Source organism: Sus scrofa, chromosome 4, assembly GCF_000003025.6.
Source record: "Sus scrofa isolate TJ Tabasco breed Duroc chromosome 4, Sscrofa11.1, whole genome shotgun sequence".
NCBI lineage: Eukaryota > Metazoa > Chordata > Mammalia > Artiodactyla > Suidae > Sus > Sus scrofa.
In genome coordinates this window covers 76,544,476-76,551,771 of record NC_010446.5, presented here as the reverse complement: position 1 = coordinate 76,551,771, position 7,296 = coordinate 76,544,476, and the positions used below count along the sequence as shown (strand labels likewise).

The window sequence follows — 7,296 nt, the reverse complement described above, 5'->3', positions numbered from 1 at the left end:
CTGTCTTCAATTTTATTGATCTCCTCTCTCTTTTTTTTGGAGAGAAGCTTTTTTTTAATTTTTTGATTTACATTGTTCTGTCAATTTCTGCTGTACAGCAAAGTGAATATATATATTCTTTTTCTCATATCATCCTCCATCATGTTCCATCACAAGTGACTAAATATAGCTCCTTGTGCTATACTAAAAATAGTCCCCTCATTGTTTATCCACTCCAAATGCAATAGTTTGCATCTGCTAACCCCAAACTCCCAGTCCATCCCATTCCCTCCCTATCCCAGTCTTTTCTTCTTTTGTATTTAAACTGTTATAAATTTCATTCTATTTTTTATTTCAGGTGTATTTTTTAGAGCTGAGATTTCCATTTGTTTCTTTTCACAATTTTCAGGTATTGCCCGAAAACCCCTGTCTCTTTATCCATTATGTTTACATTTTCCTGTAGGTTCTTTGTCATATCTATTATAGCTAAAGTTCTTGTCTCTTAAGCATCTGGGTTGATTGTGGGTCTGTTTTTATTAACTGATTTTTTCTGTTGACTCTGACTCACATTTTCCAACTTCTTCACACGTCTGTTGATTTTTGATTGCATACTAGAACTTGTGGATAATACTGTAGAGACTCTGGATTTGGTTATATACCTCTGAAGAGGGCTGAGTTTTGTTGAATTACTGGTGGATCACTTAAGCTGGTGGAGGTTTGCTTTGATGCCTTGTTAGGGCAGGTATCTCTCAGTTTTATCCCTAGCCACAGGAGAATCTCTTCAATAAAGAGACCTAGTTTTCATTCCTAATGCATGGCATTTCTGGGGATCTGCTAGAAAGCCCTGGCTATTCACCATGCTCTTACAACTTACTGGGACTCAGTCTCTGAAGTCTCTCACCTGTGACCAGCAGCAGCTGAAATTGCCACTCAGTTCTTTCACCTTCTGCCTGCTTTCCAGTCTCCTTGGAGCCTTACCTGCATGTGTGCAGTGCAGTGAGTGATCTAGAATGTGATTAGAATTTATGTGCATCTTTGGGGATTACCTATTTTTCTTTCCTCCCTACTAGGATTTCCAATTTCCAGCTACACTGGCAGTCCCCAATTTAATCTGCTCATTCTTTTTTTTTTATTATTACTCAAATGAATTTATCACATCTGTAGTTGTATAATGATCATAACAATCTGATTTCACAGGATTTCCATTACACAGCCCAAGCACATCCCCCCACCCCCCAAACTGTCTCCTCCAGAGACCATAAGTTTTTCAATGTCTTTGAGTCAGCATCTGTTCTACAAAGAAGTTCAGTCTGTCCTTTTTTCAGATCCCACATGTCAGTGAAAGCATTGGATGTTGGTGTCTCATTGTACAGCTGACTTCACTTAGCATGATAGTTTCTAGGTCCATCCATGTTGCAAAAAATGCTGGTATTTCGTTCTTTTTAATGGCTGAGTAATACTCCATTGTGTATATGTACCACATCTTCTGGATCCACTCCTCTGTCGATGGACATTTAGGTTGTTTCCATGTCTTGGCTATTGAAAAGAGTGCTGCAATGAACATTGGAGTACATGTGTCTTTACGAGTTGTGGTTTTCTCTGGATAGATGCCCAGGAGTGGGATTGCTGGATCAAATGGTAATCTGCTCATTCTTCAACAGATTATCCTATGGCCTTATGCTTGAGTTCTAACCTCTTTATGCCATGTAGACTTGGAAATGACCTCAGGGAAAAAGGGTAAGGTCTTTTATATACATCTTGCCCATTTTCAAGGATAAGGTCTCTCCCCTCCCCCCATAGTTCAAGGTCAAATCCCCTCTTTTTCTGCCTCCTCTGGTTGTTTCCCAGGGCCTTTACACAGTTCTTTGTATTTTATCCAGAGTTTGTCACTGTTATCGCTAGAGAATTAGGTCAATATAAGCTACTCTGTCATTAATTAAACTGGAACGCAATGCAGAATTGATTACAATCTGTTTATAATTATCCAAGATGTATCAAGATTTGTGAGAAAATCTGGAAAAAATATCTCTGCTCTGTTTGAAGAAATCAAAAACTCATGCTGTAGACATTGGTTTTTATCCTTTATCACACAACTGTTTTTAAAGATACCAGGTTTTGTTTTCCAATGCATCCACTATCAGCAATTTAGATGGCAAAATATGGTAAAAGCCACTTTTCATTCATTTGGGTGACATTAATTGGATTACAGATTATTACTGAGTTTAATGAAAAGCATCAAATGTGTCTAAGAAGGACTAAGACTTTTTCTTGGTTACTTGGTTTCTTGATGTACCTAGCAGCAGTACATCATAATAAGTCATTATAACTTACCATATTATCATCAAATGTTTTCATTCACCAAATTTTTTATAGAAATCAAAGAGGATGAAGGAACACATGGAAATGAAAAAATCAACAATTAAATTATTTATTCAACAAACGTTCACAACCACCCATTACACCACAAATACTGGTGAATACTAAGGGTACAGAAAAGAAGACGTAGCTCAGGTCCTCAAAAGGGTGGAGTCCAGCGGGGAAGGTAGCAAAGTAAGTCAACAAGAAAAGGCCAGAGACTGAGACGTCTCAAGTTTCATGAAGAAGTTGAGAGCACGGTGTGGAATTTACCCGAATGAGCTTAGAGCTAGTTGCTTGCAAGTCTTTAGACACATGGCTGGGTAATCAGATGTTTGAAAGGCCGTTCACTCTGAAAGTTATGATCAAATTCAGGGACTGGGGACTGCAGATGGGGGAAAACCTACCAGAATGTGAGATCATGGGGTTGTTGAAGTTTTTAGGATTGGTGAGAAAAGAGCATCTGAACCTAGCCTGGACTGTCAGTGAGGATAAAACATAAGGTATGCTTTAACGCAGAGTCTAGTTTCAGAAGGAAGTCTGAATATTCTAGGACACAAATATTTCCCCTTTAGAAATCTTATGTATTGCTTACTTCTTTGTCTTTTTTTTTTTTTCCTTGTCTCTTTAGGGCCGCACCCGTGGCATATGGAAGTTCCCAGGCTAGGGGTCGAATCAGTGCTGCAGCTGCCAGCCTACACCAGAGCCACAACCACACCAGATCTGAGGCACGTCTGTGATCTACACCGTAGCTCATGGCAACGTGGGATCCTTAACTGAGCGAGGCCAGGGATCCAACCCATGTCCTCATGGATACTAGTTGGGTTCGTTACCACTGAGCCACAATGGGATCGCCTCGCTTACTCCTTAAACTGGGGAAAGTTTCTTTTCCAGCTCTTTCAAGAGCGGTGTCCTGGTTGGTATACTGAAAAGACCAGGAGGCAAAGCCCTTAGAAAATGCACACCAGTGGCAGCCTATGAAAAATTATGGAGGAGCTTCCTGCTTCCTGCTTCCTGGAAAGGCACATGGGAGCTGATTGACAAGAAGAGTATTTATCCAGGATGTGTATAAGACAAAAACATCTTATTTTCATTTCCATGTTGTACAGTATAACAAATTGCCTATGCTTATGGTTGCTTCTTGAATTTTGTGGGGGTTTTTAGGGAGGGGTAACTCCCTTTTAAAAATTTATCCTAATAATGTTCAGGGTTTCTAATATTAGAACCCTGTTTCCAGTCTTTACATCCACACTTCTGTCCTGAGCTTACAAGCTATAATTTTTTTTTTTGTCTTTTTGCCATTTCTTGGGCCGCTCCCTAGGCATATGGAGGTTCCCAGGCTAGGGGTCCAATCAGAGCTGTAGCCGCCGGCCTACACCAGAGCCACAGCAACGTGGGATCCGAGCCGCATCTGCAACCTACACCACAACTTATGGCAATGCTGGATCCTTAACCCACTGAGCAAGGCCAGGGATCGAACCTGCAACTTCATGGTTCCTAGTCGGATTCGTTAACCACTGAGCCACAACAGGAATGCCAACAAGCTATAATATTCTTTTGAAGGGCAATAAACATGTAAAATGAGCCATCCTGTATGAATTCAGATATTGAATTAAAATGAAACACCCCAGATGGGATTTTAGTGATCACAAAGCTAATTTGTGTTCCAATATGTTTTTCTAAAACACGAAAGCTTTCTTAAATAAGAATATAGGCTTTGTACAACATGAAATTTGCTTCTAGAATAGAATTTAAGTTTTTAAAAACATAACATGTACCATTTATTGAGAAAATTCTGAAGTTCTGCATGAAGAGATTTAGTGTCTACAAGATAAAAAAATCCAACTGGGTAATAATTATGTATGTGAAAATGGCTGGATTAAGAGTTACATCTTTTTTAGGGTCGAACTCACAGCATATGGAAGTCCCCCAGCTAGGGGTCAAATAGGAGCTGCAGCCACCAGCCTACACCACAGCCACAGTCACACCAGGTCCGAGCTGTATCTGTGACCTACCCCACAGCTCACAACAACGCCAGATCCTTAACCCACAGTGCAAGCCCAGGGCTGGAACCCACATCTTCATGGGTACTATGTCGGGTTCCTAACTTGCTGAGCCATGGTGGGAACTCCAGAAGTCTAGGGAGGAGATAGAACTTGCCCATGATTCCAGTGTCAGAAAGTTACAAGGTCGTGGTGCTTGGCTTTGCACAAGGTGCCTCTGATCCTAGCCTGTGCTCTCATGCCTCCCTCCAGGCTCCCACTGCCTGCTCCTGATGCATTTCCCTGAAGCTGTGTCTCCATTTGTTAAGAATCTGTTCATATCTGAAAGCATACTAAATTCTGTTCAAGTAAAATAAAACTTGGAATTTAAAACTTCAGAAACAACCATCACTTGCTCTGCCTGGTTTAACTTGCTCCACTTCCTGCCTCTTCTCCGACTTGCTGCTTATTCCTGAAGCCCAGGCCCCTCCCTGCCTGTCCTCCGTAACCCTTTCTTATTAATAACTTCAAGTACCCTAATCAGACACTCTTGGACAGCAATTTGTTTTTAATCTTCATGTTCTGATTATGCAGTAGGTTTCCTGGTATTATTGCAATTTTCACAATGTGACTTTAGAATTATAGGAGTGGACTATATTTGCACATTTCTTCTGCTTTTTTCTTTCTGACCCTGTGTCTCTCAACCCATAGGCCCTTTTGGTCCTCAGGTTGAAAACAATTTTGTTTTACTCTGCGACTATGTTATTATTTTATTAGATTACCTTATTATTCTTCAGGTTTAACTACTGAATAACTAGTGCATATTAATAATTACAAAAATGTAATAGATATAAATGTAACTATAGTTGCTAAAAACAGATATAGAGAAAACTAGCTGGATTTAATCTACTGGTTTGCCCGGGGTCAGTGGATTCTTGCTTCACCATGTGCATGAAACTAGTTCTTAGGGAAATTAGTAAGGAGTAGGTGGGGAGGGACAGGGTGGCCATTGAGTTCAAAATGGAATATGAATTTGCAGTTTGAAAAATCAAATTGGAGATGTGGGGGGGTTATTTACCTTTTTTCTTTTGCACTGCAGATTAACCTTAAAGATGTTGGTGAAATTTAGAAGATACGTGTTGGACGTGACAACAGTGGAAAGGATCCTAGGTGGAACCTGGAAGAAATGCGACTTGAGAAGATGAACACCCAGGAGCTGTTGTGTTTCGCTGTTGATCCCTGGGTAGCTGAGAATGAAAACGATGGAGACCTACGGGAGGACATGCCCGCCGTGAGAACGAACAGAGCGCCTTGGCCAGGTAGGAAAGCTCATTTCCTTTGCGATATATATGAAAAGTTAAAATGGTTGAGGTGAGTTAGAAGAGAGGTCAGCAACCTGTCTCTGTAAAGGACCAAACCGTAAATATTCTGCTTTGGGGGCCATGAAGTCCCTCAAAACCGCTTTGCCTGTTAGCTGCCATAGTGAATACAGAAATTAAGGGAATGGCTGTGTTCCAGTAAAGCTTCATTTGTGGGCACTGAATTTCATGTAATTTTCATTGGTCAAGAAATAGCATTCTGCTTTTGATTTTTTGAACCACTGAAAGCAGTAATAAGCAAGGTTAGCTCCTGGACTGCAGGAACCCAGCGCTGGCAGAGTCAGCCCAGAGGCTTCTGTCTGATTTAGAGCATTAGGGCCTTGGGCCTGACCCTCATCTGGCTGCCCAGAGCGGAGGGACAATGTCCGTAGAAGGAGGTGTGTGTGTCATCAGCCCATCTTTCTATAGACTCTTTTGCTGGCCATTTGGATGTGACTTGCTTCTTGGCTAGACTATGCTAACAGCAGCCAGCCACCAGGAACTTAGGAGCACCTGGATCAGTAACTGAGGTTTTGTTCTTGTTTTTGCCTGAAACTGGACTCACACGTTGCTTTAATTTTCTCTCTACCCGTTTCATTTGTCTCTGAAAACCACCTCATTATTGCCTCCACCACTGTAGCAAAAATGTACTCCCAGTGGATACCAGCGGCTTCTTTGTTCCAAACAAATGCCTCTGTGTGTGTGTGTGTGTGAGTGTGTGTGTTTGTGTGTGTGTGTGCATGTGCATTTCCTCCATGTCCAACACCCCTCTGCTGTACCTAACACAGTGGACCCCGCATGTGCAGAGGCAGAGATTTCGGGAGGCTCTGGAAGCACGCACACTGGGTGCGTCTGGCTCAGGATGTGTTTAGCTGTGTCACCCCAGGCCAGCTTCTTAGCCTCCCCTGGCCGGCATCGCCTCATCTCTAAAACGGGGATAAAAATAGTGCCTGTGTCATAGGACTGTTTTGAGTACATGAGCTCATGCACTTAGTCTTTAGGATAATGTACTCATGCTACTTAGTTCCTGGCACATCGTACTCAGGCAATAAGCCCCAGCTATTACCATCACCACGTTAAATCTCTCCCCATCCCTGACCTCCGTTACATGATGCCTGTTCTTGGATGTTTCCTCCAACCTTTTTGCTTCTGTTTTTATTCCTGGCTCACTTGGTCCTTGTCCTGACTTCTGGTTCCCTCTGCCCAGAGGGATAACAGCCTCCGCCCTCACACCCTCAGCTCTGTCCTTTGTCCTGCCTGGAGCCCTGATTCTGTCAGGCAGCTCATCATCTCATTGTCTTTTTTTTTTTTTTTTTTTTTTTTGGTCTTTTTTCGTGCCGCGTGAGGTATATGGAGGTTCCCAGGCTGAGGGTTCAATTGGAGCTACAGCTGCCAGCCTACACCACAGTCACAGCAACGCAGGATCCAAGCTGCGTTTAAGACCTACACCACAGTTCATGGCACGGCCGGATCCTGAACCCACTGAGCGAGGCCAGGGATCAAACCCACATCTTCATGGATACTAATTCGTTTCCTTACTGCTGAGCCACAACCAGAACTCCAGTCTCACTGTCTTCTTTTTTTTTTTTTTTGTCTTTTTGCCATTTCTAGGGCCGCTCCTT

The 7,296-nt window shown here is 42.2% G+C and overlaps 1 long non-coding RNA gene across 1 annotated transcript in view; it reads left to right on the top strand.

The window, feature by feature from the left end:
• The window catches only part of LOC102166699, a 29,538-nt gene continuing 26,606 nt past the window's right edge, over positions 4,365-7,296 (top strand). The window contains exon 1 of the long non-coding RNA XR_002343328.1: positions 4,365-5,635. This is a non-coding gene — a long non-coding RNA (uncharacterized LOC102166699). The remainder of the gene's footprint in view (positions 5,636-7,296) is intronic.